Here is a 27,031-nt window from a genome sequence, read left to right as displayed (position 1 = left end):
CCGAACGGCATGACGAGGTACTCAAAGAGCCCGAACCTGGTCTTAAAGGCGGTTTTCCATTCGTCGCCGTCCCTCATGCGCACAAGATGGTATGCCCCCTTGAGATCAAGCTTTGTGTATATTTGGGCCTTTTTTACCTGTTCCAGGAGAACGCTTATGAGAGGCAGGGGGTACCGGTTTTTTATGGTTATCGCGTTCAAGGCCCTAAAGTCCACGCAGGCCCTCAATTCGCCATTCGCTTTCGGAATGAAAAAGAGAGGCGATGCGGCAGGGCATTTCGACGGCCTGATGAACCCCAGCCCTAGTAACTTATCCAAATATCCCCGTAGATGTACGTTTTCGGGTTCTGTGAGCGCATACAGTCTGCCGCTGGGAACGCTAGCCCCCGGAACCAGGTCGATTTGGCAGTCGAACGGTCTATGTGGAGGGAGCACCTCCGCTCGGATTTCATCGAAGACGTCCCCGAAACTGTGATAAACTCTGGGCAGCTTTACGTCCTTTTCTGCTGCCGTGGCGACCGTGTGACCTTCGCCTACCTCACCTTCGTGGGGGTCCTGCCGCATGCCGCACCATTGTTCACAAAACAGGGAAGTCAACTCAATGTGATGCGTAGGCCAATCCAACGTTGGGTTATGTTTTTGGAGCCAGGGTAGACCCAATATGACCCCGTACTGCGGGGCTCTGATTATGCTAAAATCGATACGTTCGTTATGCAGTTTTCCGAACCTCACCGGTATTTCTCCTGTGTGCTGTCCGATAGGTCCGGTCACCAGACTTCTCCCATCCACTGCATACACCTCCTCTGGTATATGTTTGGGAAGGAGAGTGAGACCCAGTCTCCGTGCTTCATTGTAGTCCATGAACATGCCCGTGGCTCCTGAATCAATCATGGCTACCACAGGTATCCACTGGTCCTGCACTCCTTCGTGTAAGGTAATAAACAAATGTCTTCGCCCTTTTTGATTCGGGCTCAACATGGAAGGGATGTGGGTGTGACTCCACTGCTGTCACCGTTTTGTTCGCTCGGTATCGTGAGGTTTTTGGCTTGGCTGGACACTCGCGTACATAGTGCCCCTTTTTCCCGCAGTAAAGGCAAAGGCCTTGCTTGCGGCGTGATTCTTTTTCAGTGGCTCTAAGGCTCGCCCTTATAGCTCCTATGTCCATGGGTTCCGTCCTGGTGTAGGAGTTGGTCTCAGGGCCACCCATCGAAACATAAGATGGCAGCGCTTTCCCTTTCCTCTTGTGATCGCCCTTTCTTTCGTTCAATCTATGGTCTAGCCGTAGCACCAGGTTGATCAAGCCTTCACATGTCTTGGGTTGGGGGTCGATTTGTGCTACCACATCTTTGAGCTCTTCGCTCAAGCCCTGGTGAAACAGCGCGGTTTGTTTGGCTATGGGCCACTTGGTTTCGGCCACTAACCTTCGAAAAGCATTAAGGTACTGCACCAGATCATTGTTGCCTTGCCTCAGCTCCAACATCTCTCGATCGGCAGTATACGAGTCCGCCCTTCGATCAAACACCTTCAAGAATTCCTCGCGGAAGGCTCCCCAATCACATAGGATAGGGTCGTCCCTGCTCACCAGTGGGACTGCCCATTGCGCCGCGTTCCCAGCAAGATACGAGATCAGAAAGGCCACTCTGGCTTGGCTGGTAGGAAAGGCCTTTGGTTTGCAGGACAGATGCAGTGCTACTTGAGTGAGGAATACCTGCACTGTGTTGGGGTCTCCGCTGTACCTCTCTGGTGTCGCCAAAGGAATGGCTAGGGGCATCTCTACCACAACCGCAGGAGCCGTGGCCGTGTGAGAGGCACCCGCCTGTAGCGGATCGTTCTGCAGAGCGTCCATTCTAGCCTTAACGTCTGCTGTTTCCTGTCTGGAAGCGGTGAGCTCGATTTGCATCGCGGCTAAGACGGCCAACACATTCTCAATTGTGGCCATGTCGTTCGCCCAACCAGGAGATAGTTATGGAAGAGTGCGGATATTATGTAACGTCCTGGCTTTCTCGGGGTTGGGACAAACAGACGACGGACCAGAGAAATGGAGGTTTAAGGATGATTTAATAAACAGATAAACAACTACAGACAACAAAGAATACCGGTACTGGAATCACCAGTTAAAGTACGATACCCATTCACAGCTCGTTTAACCGTCCTCCGCATGCACACCGGACCCGGTATGCTCCAACGGAGGGCACAGTGTTAAGCAGTGGCCGACAATGCCACTCGACCGCTGTGAAGGGTAGTTCCAAGGTTGTGGAATCTACGGGGGGCACGTGGGAGTCACCCGGCCGGGCTCGCTACCACCTGGGAACAGCCGCTCTACCAGTATCCCCCAGAGTACTGCCACAACACAAAGACGCTGGGAACACCTCCTAGTGTGCGTCTCTTGTATCCGGGTTTAAGTGATGATACCCAAGGTGGCGCAGAGAATGGATGGGAGCAGCCGCTCTACCTATCCCAGTTCTCCTACGAGTGTCGATGGCTAAGACGCGGAAACACCTCCGGGATAGCGTCTTAGCTCTAAGCGTGTGTTTACCCAAGGAACGAGGGTTGGGAGCTTCGGCTCGCACCAACCTCGTTTTCTCCAAATTGTCAGGCCGTTGGGAGCTTCGGCTCTACCAACGGGACTTGTGCCCAATGACGTTGAATACGGCTCTCAGAACGGGACAGGACACGGGCAGGAAGCACACACCAGCACCTCTCCTCCGCTCCTTAGAATGTTCCTTCCGCCGCTCAACTCACCAACGGGTCCGTGTACCTCAACCAGGTACTCCTGCAAAGATCAGAATATCCGACGCCGAGTCCCAGTGATCTTCTCCTTAAGTAGTACTCTCTGCGTTGTATAACCATGACTCTTGAGTTGCATAACATGAAAACTAGGCGTTACCCTTGGTGTTATGTAACCAGAACTCTTGAGTTGCATAACATGAAAACTAGGCGTTCCCCTTGGTGTTATGCAACCAGAACTCTTGAGTTGCATAACATGAAAACTAGGCGTTCCCCTTGGTGTTATGTAACCAGAACTCTTGAGTTGCATAAGGCAATTGTTGCCGGAGGGCATTCTGGGAGTTGTAGTCCGCTCTCCTCCAAGCGCACCAGGTTCACGGAACTGGCATCGTGGGAGGGAATCCATGTGCGGGAGGGGATTCCTGACACGTCCTGACACGGTTGATCAGGATACCATCATCAACCGTGTCAAATGCCGCTGACAGATCCAGCATCACCAAGGCCTGGGGCCCTTATCGGCTTCCTTTCAAAGCGTGTCCAGTATGGTGAGTATTACTGTCTCAGTAGAATGGGCTGGGCGGAAACCTGCTTGGTTAGGATCAAGATAGTCCGACTGCTCAATGAAAGTGCAGAGACATTTGGCCACATGAGATCCCAATATTTTGGCCAAATAGGGAAGCAGGGAAATAGGCCGATAGTCAAGATCCCAGGGTCCGGACCTGTTTTTTTTTAGTAGGGGGACATCTGTTGCTTCTTTAAAAGCTCTCGGGACACAGCCCTGTGCTAAAGAGTCATTAAGGAGAGCCAAGGCGGGTCCGGGGAAAATAGTAAAAACTTCTTTTAAAATATGGGGCGGGCAACTGTCCGTAGGCGATCCTGATTTTACTTTAGACAGAAGGTCCAAAAAAGTCTGACTGTCTATTGCTGAGAACTGTTCAAGAGAGCACTGATTTTCCAGCATTGAGGGTGAACCCTCAGGATCAGGGCAGCAGGGGATACTGGCTTTTATTGTAACAATTTTATCAATAAAGAACAAATTGAGGGAGTTACAAAAGGCTAGGCTGGGAGTAGATTTTAATGTAACTGTATCAGGATTGGATAATTCGTTCACGATGGCAAATATTTCTTTGGACCTGTTAGTAGAGCTCATGATTTTTGAAGAGAAGTAAACAGCCTTGGCTGAAGAAATAGATTTTTTGTACTCTTTCAGTTGGATCAAATAGCTCTCTTTTTTTATCTAAGGAGTAACTAGTTTTCCATTTCCTTTCGGATTGACGAAGTGCTAGTTTTTGGCTTTGTAAGTCGGGAGAAAACCATCTTTGTGCCTCGTGGCGTCTTGCTGATCGAATTGTTCTTAGTGGAGCATGTACCTGAGAAGCGTTTACAATCCTTGTCCAGGTGGGGATGAGTGTATTCTTGATTTCTTTGAAGATGGAGGGGGGCAACGGGTCGCTGAAGTGGTTGGAAGGGTTGATATTCTGAAAAATCTTGATGATGTAATTTTCACTAAATGGGGTAAAGGTGCCCCATGATGCATTGTTCTTGGAGTTCGTGGAGGTCGATTTATGCTTCTCAGAGGAGTCAATGGGTGGGGAAGGACTGGAAGAAGGTAGTAGAGTCTTCTTAGCGGCGAGGTCAATGGAGATGAGACTTGATTTCTCAGTGATGAAAGCGGCAAGTTCATCACAAGAGGGTGGGTTGCCACCAGGATCCGAGTGGTTATGACCAACGACTGACTGTTGTTTGACCAATTCGAAAAGTTTCTTGGGGCAGTTTGCTGCTTGATCCCGTTAGTGTCTGAAGTAGGACTTAATATATTTATTTGAAATGAACAAATTAATAAATGCTGTAGAGCTGTTATTTTATATTTAATGTGTAATTACTTTGAAAATATTGAATTAAGCAAATTATTTTTCTGAAGTTCAAATTAAAACGAAACCAATTCCCAGCCAATCTAAAACAAGTATTTTTATTCTATATTAACATTAGGTAATGCAGAGAATTAATTAAAAGTACTTTAATTATATGTTAATATAAATGTTAAAATCATTTTTAAAATAAAATATTTTTTACCAAACAATAAATGTTTTATTTAAAAAGAACAAAATTCCTATTTAATGTAATTTATCTATATTTAATGTAATTTAACATTAATTCCTACTTGGTTATATTTTAAGTCTCTTGCTTCATCCTTTTCTATGGGAGGGTGCTGCAGTACCAGTTGTTGGCCATGTGTGGTGCTAGACTTATTTAATCTCTGAGCTAGAGCCCGTGTAATATTGCCTTGGGTCGCTTTTGGCTGTAAGAACTTTACAAAGTGCAGGTTGAAAATAAAAATGGACTTGATCTTATGTGGGTGCACGTCCCGCCCTCAACCCCTCTCTAACCCTTCCCTCCTTACTCCTCCCTAAACCCCTCCCATTTAGTAGTATGTATGCCTCTTTTCCAGCCACTCTCATATTTACAACTAAAGAGTCGAGTCCGATGTCGTTCAGAAGGGCTCCGAATCGGATTTGTGTTTACGAATCCGATCCAGAACCTTGTTGCCGACCGAATTGTACACACTTAGGGCTGTCCGAATCTGTTCCGAAAGGCATTCGGACAGGCCGCGTCTTTCGGAGCCGAATCGTACAGCTCTATGGACTCGAGGTGGAGATTTACACTGATAGGTTTGTGAATTGCATTTTGTAGTAAGTAAGTGGAACTCCAGTAGTAATACTTCACATAGTACAAAATGCAGTTTGTGAATCAGGGCTGACACTTCACTCCTAGCAAAACAAAAAATGTCGTCCCCGAAATTAGCGTGACGGAGACCTTCAAAGAACTTGCTTCCATCGCCCTATTAAACCATTAACGCATCCTTTGCAAGCTGTAGAAAGTCAGTAAGAGAATTTATTAAAGTTCTGAGGAGAGTAGTGCAGCATCCATTTGTAAAAAATCGCTATACAATCGAAAATTGATCTGGTTACTGCAGAATAAGTGTTGGTTTTATATACAGCATCATCTTCAATGTATTAGTACTAGGGGACTCCTCTGGAAACACCAGCCAAATTTCCTTTGCCACACTTGAAATCTTCTCATATTTTAGGAATTATCCTGTTCCCAAATTAAAGGTGTCCATACCTTCTTCTTGGGTGATTCATCTTTCATCTACATTCAGGTCCCCTTGCCTCTGCCCCCCCTCCCCCACTGCACAGACATAGAATCGCAATACGGGCGAAAGGGCGCAGCGCCCAGAGGGGCATATCTGGAGCATACGGGCATGCTGTATCACCTGTCGTACCACATTTTCCCAGATTGTGGCTACATGCCACACAATGCATGGGATCCCGGGGGAACAACCAGTCCAAGCATTAAAAGTTCCGGCAGCGGGCGACCGTCATGCATGCCCGCCAGGAGGCGTGTCTTCGAATTATCATCGCTATCCAGCGAGTGTACCGCATTGGGAGGCCATGTAATAGAATTCCAAACAGGTAACCTCTAGTCCTTCCTGACCCCATGTCCTTTGTAACGTTGCCAGGCTTACACGTCTAAGTTTATTGCCCCATAAGAGATCTGCCAGCAAGCGATCCAGTGTCTGGAAGTAATGCCGTGGTATTGTGTGAATCGAGTGTTGCAATGCATACAAACATCTGGGTAGGATGTTAATTTTTACTATTGTAATTCAGCTCATGATGGATCGTGGTAGGTACTGCCAGAATCGTATGGAGCCACTTCATCCATCAAGCACTCTGCCAATGTTAAGATCTAAATATGAAGAGGCCATGTTTGCTATCCGTATCCCCAGATATCTCGTTCCCTCACCTACCCATGGCAGCTCCCCCCCACGTCAGCTCAGATTGCGGCACTCCAGCCAGTCTGCCAATGGGAATCCTGGATTAATCCGTAGTCCAGACACCTCTCCAAATCTCCGCAGCTCTGCAAGGAGAAGTGGCACAGAGCTTGTCGGCTGGCGCAAATAGACCACTCCATCATCGGCGTAAAGGGAGCCCACATGGTTGGTCTCCCCCAGCCTGATCCTCCAGGGTCCTAGTTTGCCTCGTAGGGCAGCTGCCACTGGTTCCTGGGCTACTGCAAATAAAAGTGGAGAGAGCGGGCATCCCTGGTGGGTGCCTCAGCAAAGAGCAACTTGTTTAGACACCAAGTTTCCAACTCTAATTCTGGCCGTAGGGGCTGCGTAGAGTAACAGGACCCATTTAAGGACCTCTGCCCCACCCCCCTGCACCAACCCGCTGGAGGACATGCCACAGATAGAACCAATCTACTGAATCAAAGGCCTGTTCGATGTCCAACAGCGCCAATGCATAATCGCCTTCCATTAAGCACGGGGCATGCCATACATGTGCCAGGCATCGCAGGTTATGAGTGGTACTGTTCTTGGGTTTAAACCCTGCTTGGTCTGTATGGACACAGTGGGATATCATCGGGAGAATGTGCGCCGCCAAGATTCCGCTTAGAATTTTACATCTATATTTAATAGGGAAATCAGCCTGTAGGAGTTGGGTAGCAAAGGGTCTCTGTCAGGCTTCGGTATCATGGCCACCACGACCTTGCACATGGAAGGCGGCAAAGCGCCCGTCACTAGTGCCTCATTATAGACCTCCAGTAGGTGATCGGCCAACAAGGGGGCAAACCTCTGATAGAACTCAGCAGGTAGTCCTTTGGCACCGGGGCTCTTAGCAGTCTTAAGATGTTGGATAATCAATAAGATTTCCTCTTTTTGTATCAGGGCATTCAGGACCTCGTTTGCTTCTGGATCCACCTGGGGAAGCCCAACAGAGTCTTAAAAAAGCTCAGATCGCCTCGGGTTGGACGGAAGGTCGATACGCTTGTACATCACCGAGGTGCTCTGCCAGGGCCTCAGTGATTGCGTTCTGCGTATATACCATATTCCCTCCACCATCTCAGAGCTGCAGAATGGGAGTGATGGCTGATTCCCGCTTAACCAGGCTGGCCAACAAAGCTCCTGTTCTATCTCCCTCCATGTGTAGCCTTTGTCAGTATGAATAGCGTACAGGTTTCTCAAATCTATGCAGGTCCGTCAACAGCGCCTCCTGAGCCGTACACCACTCTGCCATCCTGTGGGGGGCCCGAGGAAACGCTGCTTCCAGCCTGCCCAGCCTTGCCTCCTTTTTCGCTTTGTCTTTTTCCAGTTGTTGCCAAACCCCATTGCACATCTTAATACACACACACCTAATGACCACCTTCATGGCCTCCCATTCGAGCACGAGGTGGATCTCCAGTTTTCCTCAAAATAACGTTCCAGTGCTTCTAAGATGTAGCCACGAATGGAGGGTCTGTTAAGGCCTCAGTACCAAGTCGCCAGAGGGGTATTGCAGAGCGAACTCTAGCCCCCCAAGGCTCAGAAATACAGGTGAAAGTTCGGAAAGGTATCTAGGTAAATAAGTTATTCCCTCCACACCCGGCTGAGTTCGACCGAAAGGAACCAGTAGTCTAACTGACTAAAAATTCCTGACGCAGGAAAAATGTTGGGTTGTCGAGTGGCGTTGTCGCCCTTTATAAAAAAAATAGGTGCATGCCATCCAAAATGTCTCGTAGTGTTACAGTCAGCCGGGGCTTAGTATCGGCTTGTGGGGGTCCACGGTCTAAGAAGCCACCAAGGACACAATTAACATCTCCTGCAAGTAATATCGGTGCTCCCAGATATGGAGCTGCCACTTCCATCAGAGTGGGAAAGAAGGTGCGACAATCATCATTAGGGGCCTACACATTAAGAATGCATATTTCTTTACCGTCTAATGTCCCATGCAGAATAACATATCTCCCCTCTGGGTCCACAGAATGATGTAAATGTTGGAACGGGACCCCAGGGGCTACCCAAATGAGGACCCCTCAATTCAGAGTAGGAGGTGGTGTACAGTTGCCCTCTCCATCGCTTCTTCAAAAATGGTAAGGAATCCCCCCAGACGTGGGTCTCCTGCTGGCATGCCACAACTACTTTAAATCGTTTCAAGTAGTCAAATACTCTTCTGCGTTTTTTAAAGGCGGCTATGCCATGCACATTCCATGTAATCAATGTTGTCATGGGGGCTGCCATAAAGCACATACTCCATTCTCACTACCGTTCCGCAGCCATGCACTCTCCTGCTTCACTTATTGCCATTGAAACCTATGCATCATTTCAGACTCAGCGATTCGGCATGGGGACAGCAATCCCCACCAAACCCCAATAGAGACAATCACTCCCCTCCTCTTGGGAAGTATCGCACCTCCCCCCAGTCTCAAAAGAGACCTGGTGAGGATGTGCAGTCGCCGCCCCATCACTGAAAAAAATAAAACTCATGGGATAACAAGGAACAAAAACTTCCAATATTCATTCCAACTTTTCAGATATCTTTAATGTCCAGCATTGGTCAGTTAAGAACTACCTACAAAACACTTTGCAAAGCTAGTGGTAGGCTTGCTAATGGAGTGCGAGGTCAAGCCTCCAGCCTCTGAACCATGTGCCCTCCTCAGGCCCCTGGCGACTGCATTCATCCTGGATCTAGAGACAACCAATCCCATACAACACCTATGCTTGCTTTCCTCTCATGCAGAACATGTGCTCTCCGTCATTCTCCACAGGTAAACAGCATTATACTTATCTAGGCCAAGCGTGTGTCTCTAGTTTTCCCCAAAGGGCACACCCTTCTTAGTTTTCAGTATCTTCGTTCTGGCCTGTGTCCATCTGCTGCTCTGGGGACGAGTCCCCTGAGTCAGGGACAGTATCCAATGTCTGCAGTGTACCATTAGGGCATACTCAGATTCTTCTGGGACTTCGCACTTTAGTACTGTTCTGCCAGGCATTCTGTTTTCTCTCATCCCGAGGTGGGTGGCTTGATCCAGTGGGCCGGGACGAATCCGTCGACAGACCCAAACACGTTCCCGGATGACCTCGGGAGTCCAACCAGTCACTAGCCTCTGCCGCTGTAAAGAAGAACAATGCTTTCCCGTTGCGTTCAACCCTCAACTTGGCTGGGAAGAGGAGGCTGTATTTCAGGTTTAAAGTCCTAAGGCGTTGTTTCAACATTAGGAAAGATTTCCTTTGATCCTGCACACACTGTATGTAATCCGGATAGAGATCTGTTGACCCTCAAACAGCAGCAGGCTGCGTGTGCAGGTGATTTGCAAAATGGCGTCTCGATCTCGGAAGTTAAAAAGCTGGGATATAATGGCCCTTGGCCTGCGCCCGGCCTAGGCAGGAGTACAAGCGCTCTATGTGCCCACACAGTGAAGAACTTAGAGAGCTTCTTTGGGGTTAACGTGGAAGTGATCCAATCGTCTAGGAAGAGTTGGTAGATGGCCCCTCCGCCTACACGGGGAATTCTACAAAGCGGAAGTTGTTTCTGCACGACCTCCCTTCTGACTGTTCCGCGTGTTCATCTAGTCACACCACACATTTTTTGTGGTTAATTACAGTGTCCCACAAAGTATGCACCTCCGCCTGTTTAGTGGTCACTCTGTCTGAGACTTTGCAACGGTCACAGCAGAGCAAGTTGACTTCAATGGCGATGGTGTCTATTTTGTGTACCATCTCGTCACTGGTGGTATGAATCGCCCCCAGCACATCTGCAATAGAAGGGTTTGATCCGTGGCAGTCTGTGCCCCTTCAGCTTGTTCTGTCAAGGGCCCTGCTTGTATTCCATGGTCCGGGGGGAGAGGGTATGCATAATTCAGGATTTTGTTGGCTTGAGCCGCTGTTTCCTTTCTCCTTGACCATGAGGCCAGCTCTCGTACTATCTGTGGGTCCAGAAGATCACTAGGCGCAGTCTGATTCCCTCGCTCCCTCCAGCGCCAATCGCTCCCAAGTACTTAAATGTGAGGAGTGAGGATTCCAATCCTGCTTGCAACTCGTTCCCCCACCTGAGTGTGGCCACTGATGTGCCTCAGCACAGTCCCGTCACAGCCCTTGCAATCTTTCCAATTGTATCAGCTATGGGTATCTTTCACTTATATGGCAGCCAGACGTAGAGATATATATCAGTATCAAATTTTGGCTGCCGGGTAGTGTCAAACTTCCAGATTACCTTTGCCGGCTCACACCACTCATCTTATATCTTGAGATCAAGACTTTCTGAGGGCGCCTCAGTTCTGCTAGCCCAGCTCATTTGATTTTGTGGATTGGGTCATACGCCACTCCAAACTTTGCAGCAAAGGCCCTATCTGATTAGAGCTGTATCCAGCTCTGATGTTTCTCTGTGAGCCTCCACCTCACCTTATATCTCTAGTGCAGGATTTTTCCAGAGAGTGCCTCAACTCTGCCAGTACAGCTCACCTGATTTGTTAACTGTGGCCTTATGCTACTCCCGAACTCTGTAGTGAAGCCTCTTCCCTCTTGGAGCTGTATTTATCTCTGCAGATTCTCTATGGGCATCCACCTCATCTTATATCTTGAGCATAGGGCTGTTCCAGGGGGCGATTCAGCTATGTCAGCCCTGCTCACCAGATTGCTTTGATTGCGCGTTACACCACTTCCAATATACACACCAAAGGCCCCCTCTGATTGGAGCTGTATTGAGCTCCTCCACTTCTTTGTGGGCCCCCACCGTGTCGGGCTGCAGAGTGCCGAGCGATCGGCTTTGTTCACTGGTGAGTTTCTTAGACCGCGTGACCTTTCCTGTGGGTTGGAGCTCCGCTTCCCAGGGCGCCTAGTGCTGTAGCGCTCACCCACAGAGACCAAGCACCTGCCTCTGGCCTGGTTCTCTGGGTGCGCGCCACAACTTGCCTCATACGACCTGTGGTATCGTCTTCAATGCCTAGATCTCCCTGCAGTGCCGGCGCAGTCCTCAGCCCTATCTTCGTGACCCACTTCCTACGCACCCAGGGTCGACTTCTTCAGCGGGGACCTCGAACTCGGTGTCCGTTCCGCTCCAGGCCACCAGTCTTGCGCTGATTCGGTGAGTACACCTCTGCGGCTCAGTGCAGGGCAGTGAGTGATAAATACTTTTATTTGATCTGTTAAAATCATAAAAAACATACCACCATGATGAAAGCATCATAATTCAGATTAAAAATTACATTAAAACATTTTTAGTTGTCGTAACCCTCGTGTGGGATTAAACCAAAGAGCAGCGGATTATTATAACACCCATGTAAACATGTCCATGCTTTTTGTTGTAATTAAAGTGCTAATGCCAACGAAAAGTGAGAAGGGAGCAAAGTTCAAGACTGCTAAGCATTATTTTCTATCCAGTTTCTTAAGTCACTATGGTTTCATATCTGGAACATTTACTGGTATGATCATATTTGTGCCTGGGGCTTATCATAGAAAGGGGCTTTGGAGAAAAGGGATTACAGGGACAGGTCTAAAAAAGACTTGGGCTGGCTACTTTATACCCTTCTGCCAAGTTCTTATTTTGGTGTTTCATTCTTTCCAAGATTGTGTGCTGTTTCTTTCTTTTCTAGTTCTTGTGCTGCTAGTGACAAGAATTTGACGGTGTTGCAAGACAGTTGAACTGAAGAACCGCTGAGGCATTTTATGACAGCCGCTCTGCAAGTCCGAATTTGAGTTTCTCTTAGGATTTGCCTTAAAAGTGACGTCCTTAGGTTATGTAGTGCCGGACAGATGCACAATAGATGTAGTAGTGACTCTGCTCCGTTACCACAGAGGCGGCAGTCCAAGGATGGCCAGGTCTGTAGCCATTTTGTCAGGGCAGTGAAGATGGCGGCCAGCACTGACACACACCGACTCTCTTTCTGTATTGTGCGCTTCATCGAACCATCAGGCAGTGTCAGGTAGCAGGTGCTGGGGTGATGCCGGTCATTCCCCGAGTCTCAGAAGTAAAATTGCCATCCAGGCTTTTCAGGATGATACCGGATTCATTCTAGGTCGACGGGCGTGCCGGTAGAGACGTCTACTCAGCCATCTTGTCAGGCCACGCGAGGAAGTATGTCTTTATCTCAGGTCCCCTCATTTGACAGACATCTAGCCTCAGTAGGCCCTTCTCTGGCAATGCCCTGAATATTAGGGACCCACTACCAGTTCATATCAGATCCCACCGTCCTTGAAAGTGGTGAAATTAGAGCTCAAAAATGGCTAACGGAAGTTCTTTGTTTCATCTTTTTTTAAGGTTGACCCTTTGGGGGATGAAGGGTTCTCTTTCTCCGTTTCCTCCATTGCTCATTTTCTTTTCTCATTTCTTTCTTTTCTGCTGTCAATATACACTTCCCATGAAATACGTTGTAAGCATGCTCAGAGTTTAGAGTTTCCTGAGTGCAAAGTGTCAGAAAGTCTCCACTTTATTAAATGCAGAGAGGAGAGCGTTATGCATTACTTTCCTTGCCTTATCCATATGGCAGCCGAGTTAAATGCAGTAACAAATAGACTGTAATTCCCAGAACCCATTTGAACGCTTCATTACAGAAGACTAAACCGGGTGCACTATCATGTCTCTCTAGATCTCATTTAAGCCTCCCATGCCTGCTGCCAGCCCTCCTCGCTGATGATGCACATAGGAAGCAAAATTGAGAAAATTCAATAGAGAAAAGAGCATCAGTCACTGGAAACATTAGAGTGAAATAATAGCAAAATCGACTCTTGACAGTTTATGAGCATAGGTGACAGAAGCTGGGCAAAGAAGCTAAAAGGAACACGGCAGGGGTAACATTATGACTGCAACTCACAGCCGCAGTAAGCTAATACTGTCTATTATAAAACTAAGACTTTGGTGGCCAAGCAAAAATGCCATTTAGACGCTTCTCCCAAAGCTCCCGCTACAAAAAATAGAACTGGGAAGCAGGGAAAAATACATTCAATGTTAAATCTAATAATTACATAAGTTAATCCTTGATACCACTCGAAAATTACGAGATTTTTCTTTTATTGAGAAAATCCAGTTATATTCACATTCTTCCACTGGAAGTATGCTGCTGCGTGATGTGTTACATCAAACATTCATTTATATTATGTACAAAAACAATACAAAACATTACACCACGTTACAAAAAATAGTACAAGTACACCATAAAAACTCTTATCTTCCATACAACTACTTAATGAGGGCTGTGTATAACATTCATCATAGTCCCTCCAACTGATAGTCTCTTGGAACCTTATGCATATACAACATAAAAAGTTGTTGGTATCAGATAAACATACAGCGTATTCTCCCAAAGCTCCCGCCAGAGTGATTGTAGTCCTGCTTCAATCCTCAGCGATCCTGAATCCAACTATCCCCCAGCAGCTTCCCTAGTCCGCTGACAACATGCCTGAGTGCATTGCCAGCTCTCTCACTGCACATTCAACCGCTCGGCAACGCTCATCTGGATGCGGGCCTGGAGAGAAGAAAAGCCACTATCTTGGGTCGGAGCGCTGCTCCACCTTGAACTGTTGCGTGGTGACCCTCCAGGTCTCCGGGCGCCTTCTGGAGACGAGCCCTAGGTGCTCATTTAGCTTCGGGCCTGTGAGGCTCCGGTGAGCCCCTCTGAGGATCAGCTGCCCGATTGTGGTTGGGACGGGCAGCTGCAGCGGGGCAGACCCACTCACAGTGCATGACTGCATGGAAGCGAGGCCTGCTCGTAGGAGGCCTATGACTGATGGCTGCCGGAGGGTAGTGTGATTAAGTCAGCTCCCTCCTTATGGACAGTGTCACAGGCAGCGAAGCGCCTGGACCCCGAGCGATTGTCTGAGTTCCTGGGGGAAGCACACAAAACGACTGCAACCGATAGGTGCCTGCTGTTCAAGGTCCCGCTACTACCATTAACCGTCTAAAGGTATTGAGGACTGTGTGAGCTCCCTGGCATTGTCTGGAGTGTCGGCAAGATGCAGTGATGCACACCGAGTCTCTGGTCAAGTGTGAGCGGTCCCATGAGGGGAACTGACGACCTGCTGACCTGTCTGCTGCGGGACCTCCCACCCCATTGGGCGACTTGCATGGTTTTGTGCTGGGGCGTATGCCTCATTTCTAGAGAGTTGCTGAGTGCCATATGCTTTTTGAACTGCAGTGGCGGTGCCTTCTCTGCTCTATCTACAGGCTGTAGGCTTTATGTCTGCTGATCAGCCTCCCACTGAGCTCAGTCACATTTGATCCTGTCGGAGTGTGCGGCTATCGGGGACTTTGTACTCACTGGGTGGTTCCCAGTACTTCACGGGAGCAGAATGATACACAGATTCCAACTCTCCGCCTAGAAGCCCCTCAGCCCTCACTATTAAATGAAGGGCTAAGTGAACTCCAAGGGGGGAAAGGGGATGGGGATAGAGAGAAGAGACCGCCTTGACTAGTTTTCTTAGGTTCACCTCGCTACTGCCCACAGTTTGCTTCTACTGGTCTTAATGGAGAATGCTGGAAACACTGTGTGAACTGTAATACAAAAGCACACAGTTGATATTCCTACACTCTTCCCTATTCTGAACTTTTGTAATGTGTGTATATATATATATATTTTCTAAAAAAATACTTTCTCTATTACACTATGTAATGATTATGGAAACCACTTCTATGTACTTTTATGTATTCATACATATTATTTTCTTCTCATGGTAATTTTGCGTATTTTTCACATGATTATAACTGCAACAATATTATTATTCAGATGTATTGTATTGGACAAGTAGATTGCTGCAGTGTGTTGTCTATTTTTTTTGCGCCATTACAGCTTTTTTCTTAAGCTGGTTGTGCCCATTGCTTCTATTTAACACGTCACAATACGGAGACGCATCATGTGATCAAGCTCCCCGCGTGGAACGAAACGCCTCATGGAGGACACTGGTCACTGCTTCACCCACTTTCCGTGTTGTGGGACTTTTTAATTGATTTCTGGAGGTGAGAGGTCCGTGCCTAAGGTTCCGCTGAGAGAAGAGAGCGGACAGGACTGTGTATATATATATATATATATATATATATATATATATATTATCTACTGGCGGTCGCCAGTAGATAGTTATAGTTAGGACCCTGTTTCCATAGGAAATCCGCAACATTCTATTTGGAATAACTTTGGCGCCGGTCGACGAATCCTCGCGAAATTTTCAAAACTAATGGGGCGCTACGCTCCGCTCCTACCCTGAAAGTCTCGGGGGGATTCGTCAAGCGGGGGCTGAGAAAAAGGGGGGGTCCCAAAACGCGTTTTCCCCATGCATTTTTCCATAGGACCTTTAGACACAGCTACAGCCCGAACGGCTGAACAGAGTTACTTGAAATTTGGCAGAGAGGTAGTCTACAGGTCAAGGAAGTGCCTTTTGTAGGTCTGGTGTAAATCTGTTCAGTAGTTCCTGAGAAAATAGCATTTAAATCAATATATATATCTGTGGCAGCTTACCGTGCGCTTACCGTGCGCTTACGGTAAGCTTACCGTACGCGTACGGTGCCGTGCGCGAGCGCGATTCTGATTGGCTGTTAGATCTTAGTAAACATTCGAATCGGTCGAAACCAGGAAGTGTCGGCCGCCATTTTCTCTCTCGCACTCTGAGGGGGGGAGGAAAAACAAAGTTGGATAACATGAAAAGGGGCAGGCTAGACAGCTCCTAACCACCTAGCCTTGGTTAGGGTGTCTCAAAAGAACCCCCAAGGCCAAAAATTCAATTTTTTTTTCTCGAAAAAACGCCGAATGCGCTTACCGTACGCGTACGTTAAAAAATAAATTAAAAAAAAAAAAATATCCACCTTTCCCACCCCCCGTGTGCAAAAGGTGCCCGCAGGGAACCTTTAGTGAATGGCATATTTAGGAATTGAACATTTAATAGATAATCTTTCCCAACGAAGCGCATAATATGTCCTCCGTGTGCGGACGGTGCGCGAAGCGCATCGTGCATACATGGCCCATCCAGCATAACCGCGTGCCCACCGTGCGTGCACGGCACTAACTGCGTAAAGTGGGCACGCGGTGCGCGAAGCGCACCGTGCGCGCACGAAACGAACTGCGTGAAGTGGGCGCGCACGCCACGAACAGCGTAAAGTAACTTAGCATTTAAAAAACCGTACAAATTCACTGCAAAAACCATAGGTTTCACACACGTTAAAGTTAGGAATTAGCATTTAAAAAACCTTGCAAATTCACTGAAAAAACCATAGGTTTCACACATGTTATAGTTAGCTGGACATTTCACTCGTAAAAAACCATTGAAATTCCCCCGTTATAGTTAGTGCAGGCAACTATAACTCACGCGACCGCAATCCTCTGCTGATGACATATGTGTCTTTATGAAAAAAAAATATTTGCAATATATGTATAGCTAAAATTTAATGGAAGAAGACATGGGCAAATAAGTGTCTAAATACAGTATTAGCATCAGCAGAGGATTGCGATCGCGTGAGTTATAGTTGCCTGCACTAACTATAACGGGGGAATTTCAATGGTTTTTTACGAGTGAAATGTCCAGCTAACTATAACATGTGTGAAACCTATGGCTTTTTCAGTGAATATATATATATATATATATATATATATATATATATATATATATATATATATTCACTGAAAAAAACATAGGTTTCAGGGGCGTTATAGTTAGCTGGACATTTCCCTCGTACAAAACCCTAGAAATTCCCCGTTATAGTTAGTTCAGCTAACTATAACTCGCGACCCCGCAATGCACTGCTGATGACGTCACATATTACATCACTCATGACATGGTCAGTGACATCACGGATGACATCACTGATGACATCACTGATGACGTCATCCATGTGATAAATTAGTGCATCTTCTCACACCCTTTGATATACTCAATAAAAATTTCAAACGTCCATTCTCAAAACCATAGATACTCCAATACCAATAACTACATACCCACTCATTGACTCTTAGATCTACACACACATCCACTCACTCACCTGTACAGTCACTCAGTGCAGGACTATCATATGCATTTATACACCTACATAGACACTCACACACCATCAATCATCCATAGAGGTACTCCACACCTAGTCAGTAATGCAAATAATTAATCACACTCCCATTTACTCACCTATGCAGTTATACACACACAAGTTCACTTACTCATAAAAATAGTACCACATTCTTACGCTCTTATACAATCACTGATACAAGCACACACTCATCCATACAGCCACTCTCACAATCACACACTCTCACATATACCCACTTATATACTCTTACACACATATATACTGCCTTTCACATATGTAGTTACTCACACATGTTCCACTAAGATATACATTCAATCACGAACACACCCATACATACACTCACCCAACCATACAGTCCATCACAGATGCACTCTTAAAACCATGCACCCATAGATTCACCCACCTACACATGTATGCACAGAGTCACACACACCCCACCCACACAAACACTCAGGCACCCATACAGATACTCAGACAACCAATCAATAACCCATAGAGACACTCGTATAGCTATTCACAAAACCATGCAGCCGCTTATACACCAACAGACAGACAGATACAGACATTCACACAGTTTAGTCACTAGTCTGCAGTAAGATACATTTAATGACTCACTTATAGAGTCAGTCACGCACCTACTAAATCATCCATTCACACACTTATACACCCACTCATTCTTCCATAGGTTTTTCTCTATATATATATATATTAAACATATTTAAAATTTACAGAAACACACACTCACTGGATGACGTCATCAGTGATGTCACTGACCATGTCATGAGTGATGTAATATGTGACGTCATCAGCAGTGCATTGCGGGGGCGCAAATTATAGTTAGCTGAACTAACTATAATGGGGGAATTTCTAGGGTTTTGTACGAGGGAAATGTCCAGCTAACTATAACGCCCCTGAAACCAATGTTTTTTTCAGTGAATTTCTAAGGCTTTTTAAATGCCAATTCCTAACTATAACGTGCATGACACCTATGGTTTTTCAGTGAATTTCAAAGGTTTTTTAAATGCTAATTCCTATCTTTAACTTATCTCTGAAGATATCATGTTTAATGATTTTGATTGGATTTCTATATTTTTCAAATTCAGTGTGTCAATTTCATTATTATTTTTTTTTAAATACTTTTTTATCACCATTTTTTAAACTTATTTTTTCAATTAATTCTTTTAAAAATTTAAAAATATTATTTGAATTTAATGGGTTTTTCAAACATATATTTTTAAATATTTTTAAAAATATTTTTTTAACTATATGTTCGAAACTTTATTTTATATATTTTTTTCCATGTTTTTGGATCCGCGCACCCTAAGCGCACCGTTCCCTATGCGATAGCATCTGCGCATGGTATGTGTTGGGTACGTGTTTAGTGCTCGATCGCAATGCGACAGGTACGCGACTCCCAGCCTATACGCGACACGTTCGATGTACGTAACGTGATGTTTACGCGCTTCCGCGGTGCGTCATCCGCGTCTATGACGCGGTAGGTGCGCGGATCCCGCAAAATATTTAACATTTAAAAAAACATATATATATATGTATTTCATGTGAATGTTAATTGAAGACGAACTCTAAACTAGTCTTAAAACTAATATATTTTTACATCTAATTCTATAATTTTTTTTAATTCAACTACGCGGATGCGCGCTGGGTGTGTGCTGCGTAAGCGCAGGGTGCGCGGATCCCATGTGACCTGCAAAAAAAGAGATTTGATTGGTTCATTACACTTCCTATTCTAACTATTCAAAGACGCCACCCATTTCAATCATTCTTTGAGCTTGTTTGGAGGAACATCTCACACCTTAGAACTAGAAGAAACTTTTTGGGGAAGATTTCCACAGCTGCAATTTTTCTGAAGACAATGGCTTCTGCACAGCAGCCACCATCAGAATCAGACCATTCGTCCGATGAGGAATTTGTTGTGAAACCTCCACGCCCAGAAAGATACACCTCTGTGGTGTGGAAATTTTTTTCCTTCCCAGAAGGACAAAATAAAACTAATTCAACTAAAGTGACATGTAAAATATGTCAAAGAGTGCTTTCCAGAGGAGATCCATAAAAAAAATACTCTTGTGGGACTGCAAGTATGTTAAAACACCTGAAGACTCTGCATCCCTTGAACCTGGCCAAGCAGGAATGCAGAAGACTCCGACAGCAGCCTCAGCCAGCAGTGGCAAGCACTTCTGCAGCATCACCATCAAGCACTCACCCGGACATACGTCCAGAATTTGGAAAACTAAAAATTAGTTACATTAAATGCAACAAACTACTATGTTACGGCGAGCAGTCAATTGAACTAATCTGCAGCAAAACCACAAGTGCTAAACTTGTGTTTATTTTATTTTTTTGCAGAAGTTGACTGTTTTGTTCCTCCTGTTGTCTTTCTTTCCTTTTCAAAAAAACAAACAAAAAAAAAAATTGTTCCAAAAAGTACAAAAAAATTAAAAAACAAAAAAGAAGAAAAAAAAAGTTCTTCTAAGAACTAACTTTCCTGGCTTAAAAAAAGAGCTAAATTTCTTTGTTAGTGTGTGAAAGTTTAGATGAATGTATGTGTAGTATGTAATTGACTGAATGAATGCATTAGTAGCGTATGGTGAATGTATAAGTGCAGAACTATGAGGAAGTGCTGCAGCATCACACAGTAACCTCTTTAACTGCTGTGTGCTGTAGTACTTCCGAAGCACAGGGATGCAACATATGTACATAAATATGTTGCAAATCAATGCTTCTCTCTGCACGGCTGCTTAAACTGCAGCCATGTGGTGACACAGGCACCCTTGCATCATAGTGCAAGGATATCTGTGTCATGTGCTGTTTGTTTTTCTACAGGAAGACACACCTTCCTCCACAAAAACAATAAGAGAATGCATTTTTCTCTTTCAATGTATGCTGAACATTTCAGCATACATTAAAGATATAAAAATGTGGAGAAATTAAAACAATTCTCCTTGTTGTGCTTTCCTACACCAATTTTAGAATGGTGCAGCATTCACACACATATCGACATTTATGATTTATGATAAATCTAGACGTGCGTCTTGTTCTATGAGTATTAAGTGCAATCATGCACAACAACAAACACTTATAGAACACCCTTTCAACACAAAGTGGTGTGCATGCTGAGGTTGTATTTACATGGAGTATAAAAAGTGCACAGAGTGCCTTTTCCTTTCTTTGTAAATATGAAAGAGTATCTTGCACAATAACAATGTTACAAAATGTTTTAAAATTCCTTGCGAATGATAGAAGGTAAGCACCAATTTTTGTTTGCAAAGATGTTCAAAGAAGAATGATTGAAATGATTGCGGTCCTTCAATAGCTAAAATGGGAAATATTATGAACTCCTCAAATCTCTTTTTTTGCAGGTCACATGATATCTGATTATGGTCAGATTTCAAAACTACATAGGTATAAAGTGTTTTTAGAAACGTGTTTCAACTTTGTAGCTTCTTGCAGACCTCCTCATTCTGCATATTGAGACTTAGTTAAACTTACCTTCACAGTAATAGGAATAAAAAATGGTATACATTTTTTTCAGAATTTCATTCCAATCTAAATTCATATAAATTGCTTTTTTTTAAATTTGGATCTGTGAAAGAAAAGGGAAAAGAAATTATAACATGTAATGATACATTTTTTACAACACAGCATAATTTCCACAAAGTAATTTGTTTGCCTTTTTTGCTGTTCTCAGAATATATTAAATTTCACAAAAAATAGTGATTTCAATCGTACTCATCACTTAACAGCGGGCAAAAAAAAAACAATCACAAAGATTGTTTAAAAAAAAAAACAACATGCTATTCTCAACAAAATACCACAAGATACAAATCACATATATAAAATGCTTACAGCTAACAACATTTTATAAGTTTAACTTACAAAAACTGTAAATGTTGTTGCTTTAAAATATTCACCGAATCTAAGGATGAATTTTTGGAGGACGCACCACGCCCACAACGTTTTCCTTCAGTGGTGTGAAATTTTTTAACTGTTTCCAAGGGGCAAACAAAGACCAATGCCACCTTGGTCACGTGCAAGATTTGCAAAAGAGTTCTGTTGCAAGGGGATCCTAACAAGAAATACTCGTACGGCACGGCAAGTATGATGAAACACCGAAGGACCCTTCATCCAAACAATCTTGCACGAGAAGAGTGCAAACAGATGAGAAACACTCCTGTTCTGTATCTGTAAAAAAGAATCACAAATTAATGTATATTAATAACTTTCACATTTATACTATTCCATTACTGTACAAACACATTTTATATAAAAACTGACTAAGAAACTATAGCCCTGAACCACAAGTGTGACGATATTTAAAACACTACATGCATAGTGTATACTACTTTGCAGCAGTTCATGCCCTAAAGCCTACCTCACTAAAAGACTACATGCTAGCTGACTGAATGATTACAGTACTATAAGGAGACACACTGGGTGAGTGACAGGGTGTTTGCTAGAAGTGTATGAATACTGACTGGGGAATTGAAGGTGTGAAAGACAACTGTGTAGGTGATTAGAGGCCTGCATGCATAGTGAATAGGCATTTGAAGCAGTCCATGTGCTAAGGCCTGGCTCACTGCATGAGTACTTGGGTACTGACTGAATGATTAGAGTACAGCAAGGAGAGTGCCTGGGTGAATTTATAAGTGGTAGGCTTTTGGCGCAGGGAATGGATTAGTACTTGGTACTGAATGGGTCACTAGAGGAGTGCAAAGGGAGTGACAGGATGTTTGCTGGACTGTATGGATACTGACTAGGGAATTGAAAGTGTGAAAGACAAGTGTCTAGGTGGTTAGAAGACAGCATGCATACTGCATAGACATTTGAAGCAATCTATGTGGTAATGTATGGTTCACAACATGAGTACTTGGAAACTGACTAAATCATCAGACTACTGCTAGGTTAGTGCCTGGGTAAAACGTTTAAATTTTCAGTTCTGGCACAGTTAAGAGAATAGTACATGGTACTGCACTTTAGTGTCAAACCCTGACTCATTTTATCAATGCATAAGCAAAGAATAGCTTCTAAAGCTACTAAAACTTGACAACAGGACTGATTTTAAAACAGTTATCTGTCAGCAAATACACGATGTTACCAAATGCTTCTCTCACAATGGTTCCCAAATGCACACAGATTCACAGTGTGATTCTAGACAAGCAACACTATCCCTAGCAGCTTACCAAAACTCATTCACTACTGTGGAAGGGGTAAGGGAACTGCACACAATCTACATATTTCAGGACTGCACTTTTGTGTCAAAGCCTGACTCATTTAATCAAAGCATAAGCAAAAACTGCCTTCTAATGCTACTAAAACTTGACAACAAGACAGGTTTTAAAACAGTTATCTGTCAGCAAATACACAATATTACCACATACTACTCTCACAGTGGTTCCCAAATGCACACAGACTCACAGTGTGATTCTAGACAAACAACACTATCCCTAGCAGCTTACCAAAACTCATTCACTACTGTGCAAGGGGTAAGGAGACTACACACAATCTACATATTAAAGTACAGCACATTAGTGTCAAAGCATGACTTATTTTATCAATGCATAAGCAAAGACTGGCTTCTAATGCTACTAAAACTTGACAACATGACAGGTTTTAAAACAGTTATCTGTCAGCAAATACACGATGTTACCAAATGCTTCTCACAGTGGTTTCCAAATGCACACACACTCACTGTGTGATTCTAGACAAACAACACTATCCCTGGCACTATACCAAAACACATTTCTTCATCTAGAAGGAGTACTACATTTTAATATAGAAACATAACTCATTTCACAAATTCATAAACAATGACTGCTTTCTAATTCTACCAAAATATAAAAACAGCACAGTTATCTGTCTGCAAACACATGAAAAACACAAATGCTTATCACAGAATGGTTTCTACATGCACACACACTGTCAATAAGATTGTAGACAAAAAAAGTACTCCCTACACTTTAGCAGGAGAAATACATTAGTCTGATTAAAATCAAAATAGTCTACACACATCCCCTCACAATTAAATAACTCCCATTTCAAGTTGTTTTGTAGATTAAGAAGTATATCAGTCACACACCAGATTTTCTTTTACAGAATATCTGCACTGTGCACCTCTCAGCAAAAACAAAGAATGGAAAAGTTTCCCTTTCATTTTCCACACATATACATGTAAACATCAAATCACAATCCTTCACACATAAACTCAAAAGCAAACACACATTTCTATTAGTTAAACATTTCTACCCTTTCCAACTGAAATACATTCCAACCCTTCCCCCAATCTGCCTTCTGCCTGTTACCATAGAAACAGGTCATGGAACACTGCACTGAGCACACAGGTCACAAGTTCATCACACAATGTTACTAAACAAGACAGCAAGTGTGCTTGACTTTTCAACATATCAGCTTATCATATATAATGTTCCTTACAATCTGTTTTTGTTAACCAATAAGAATCATACCTTTAAAAAACAGAAATATACACCCTATCTTTCAGTCATACAACCAACGATTTCTTGTCTTTTTTCATTTTTTTTTCCCGAGGATCCGCACACCCAACGCAAGAGAATCCGAGCACCCAACGCGATAGAATGCGCTCACCGTGGGCACATTTTGCTGTTTAAAAAAAAAAAAAAAGGGGGCCCCAGGGGGTCCTTCTGGGATCCCCTAAGCAGGTCTAGAGCATCAGAGTATTTCCACTCTACCCCCTTTATATGTTTTACACACTTATTCCCCTTGCTTCTTCAGCCTCGCTTCTACCGAGGCAGAAAATGGCCGCCAACAGTTCCTGGTTTCAAATGTAGAAAGACACTCGACAGCCAATTAGCATTCAGCGCGCGATCGGGAGGGTGTGCGCTCGGTTCGGGGAGCATGCGCTTACGGTGCGGGTAGGGTCCGCGGATCCTCCCCGGCCATAGATATATATGTACTTTTAACTCTAATTTTCTCAGAAACTACTGAACGGATTTACACCATTTAAGCAAAGGGCACGAGTCTGAACTGAGGACTACCTCTTTGCCAAATTTGGTGTCATTCCGTTCAGCGGTTCGGGCTGTAGCTGTGACAACAGATCCTATGGGAAATTGCATGGGGAAAACACGTTTTGGGACCCCCCTTTTTTCTCGGCCCCCACTTGACGAATCACCACAAAACTTTCAGGGTAGGAGCGGAGCTGGCCAAAAGTTTGGAAAAGTTCGCGAGGATTCATCAACCGGCGCCAGACTTATTGGGAATAGAATGTCCTAACTATAACTACCTACTGGCAACCGCCAGTAGGTTATATATATATATATATTCACTGAAAAAACCATAGGTTTCACACACGTTATAGTTAGGAATTAGCATTTAAAAAACCTTGCAAATTCACTTAAAAAACCATAGGTTTCACACATGTTATAGTTAGCTGTACATTTCACTCGTAAAAAACCAATGAAATTCCACGTTATAGTTAGATCAGGTAACTATAACTTGCGCGACCGCAATCCACAATGTGTAATTTCAGATGTCATCATTGATGTCATGAGTGATGTCACTGACCATGTCATGAGTGATGTAATATGTGACGTCATGAGCAGTTTATTGTGGGCGCGCAAGTTATAGTTACCTGATCTAACTATAACGTGGAATTTCATTGGTTTTTTACGAGTGAAATGTACAGCTAACTATAACATGTGTGAAACCTATGGTTTTTTAAGTAAATTTGCAAGGTTTTGTAAATGATAATTCCTAACTATAACGTGTGTGAAACCTATGGTTTTTTCAGTGAATATATATATATATATATATATTACCTACTGGCGGTCGCCAGTAGGTAGTTATAGTTAGGACCACGTTTCCATAGGAAAACCGCGACATTCTATTTTGAATAACTTTGGCGCCGACGACGAATCCTCGCGAAATTTTCAAAATAGGTGGGGCGCTACGCTCCGCTCCTACCCTGAAAGTCTCGGGGGGATTCGTCAAGCGGGGGCTGAGATAAAAGGGGGGTCCCAAAACGCGTTTTTCCCATGCATTTTTCCATAGGACCTTTAGACACAGCTACAGCCCGAACGGCTGAACAGAGTTCCTTGAAATTTGGCAGAGAGGTAGTCCTCAGGTCAAGGAAGTGCCTTTTGTAGGTCTGGTGTAAATCTGTTCAGTAGTTTCTGAGAAAATAGCCTTTAAATCAATATATATATCTGAGCCAGCTTACGGTGCGCTTACGGTGCGCTTACCGTACGCGTACGGTGACGTGCGCGAGCGCGATTCTGATTGGCCGTTAGATCTTAGTAAACATTCGAATCGGTCGAAACCAGGAAGCGGCGGCCGCCATTTTCTCTCTCGCACTCTGACAGGGGATTGAAAAACAAAGGGCAAAAACATGTAAAGGGGCTGTTTAGACAGCTCCCAAGCACCTAGCCATGTTGAGGGAGTCCCCAACGATCCCCCAAGGCAAAAAAGGAAATTTTAATTTTTTTTTAAATTTCATCGATTACGCTTACCGTACGCGTACGGTAAAATTTTTTAAAAAAAATAAAAAATTATCCACACTCTCCCCGCCCCATGTGCAAATGGTGCCCGAAGGTCACCATTTGTGCATGGCATATTATACATAAGAAAAACTAATATATTACCTGTCACAACGATGCTCATCATATGTCCTCCATGTGCGCACGGTGCGCGAAGCGCATCGTGCGTTCATGGCCCATCTAGCGTAACGTGGGCACGTGGTGCGCGAAGCGCACCGCGTGCTCACTGTGCGCGCACGGTGCGCGAAGCGCATCGTTCGCGCACGGAACGAACTGCGTTAAGTGGGCGCGCACGCCACGAATGGCGTAAAGTAACTTAGCATTTAAAAAACCGTACAAATTCACTGAAAAAACCATAGGTTTCACACACGTTATAGTTAGGAACTAGCATTTAAAAAACCTTGCAAATTTACTGAAAAAACCATAGGTTTCACACATGTTATAGTTAGCTGGACATTTTACTGATAAAAAACCAATGAAATTCCCCGTTATAGTTAGTGCAGGCAACTATAACTCACGCGACCGCAATCCTCTGCTGATGACATATGTGTCTTTATGAAAAAAAAATATTTGTAATATATGTATAGCTAAAATTTAATGGAAGAAGACATGGGCAAATAAGTGTCTAAATACAGTATTAGCATCAGCAGAGGATTGCGGTCGCGTGAGTTATAGTTGCCTGCACTAACTATAACGGGGAATTTCATTGGTTTTTTATCAGTAAAATGTCCAGCTAACTATAACATGTGTGAAACCTATGGTTTTTTCAGTGAATATATATATATATATATATATATATATATATATATATGATTTTAAATATTGCATATCCTCTAGACTAATGTATTTGTTTCTCTTCTTTAGTCTTGTAAGCAGCCTTTTCTGCACTCTCTGTAGTTGCCTTCTAAATATTAATCTCTACTACTTTTGTTTCTGTCCTATTTAGCCTTAGCACCTTAATTTAATCTTA

The 27,031-nt window shown here is 44.2% G+C and overlaps 1 pseudogene across 1 annotated transcript in view; it reads left to right on the top strand.

Annotated features, from left to right (window-relative positions):
- Nucleotides 1-27,031, top strand: part of LOC146838958 (uncharacterized) — an 87,250-nt pseudogene that overhangs the window by 25,598 nt on the left and 34,621 nt on the right. The gene's annotated exons all lie outside the window — the stretch shown is intronic.

Source organism: Triturus cristatus, chromosome 4_2 (genome assembly GCF_964204655.1).
Source record: "Triturus cristatus chromosome 4_2, aTriCri1.1, whole genome shotgun sequence".
Lineage (NCBI taxonomy): Eukaryota > Metazoa > Chordata > Amphibia > Caudata > Salamandridae > Triturus > Triturus cristatus.
The sequence above is the reverse complement of the archived record's forward strand: the minus strand, read 5'-3'. Positions and strand labels throughout refer to the sequence as shown.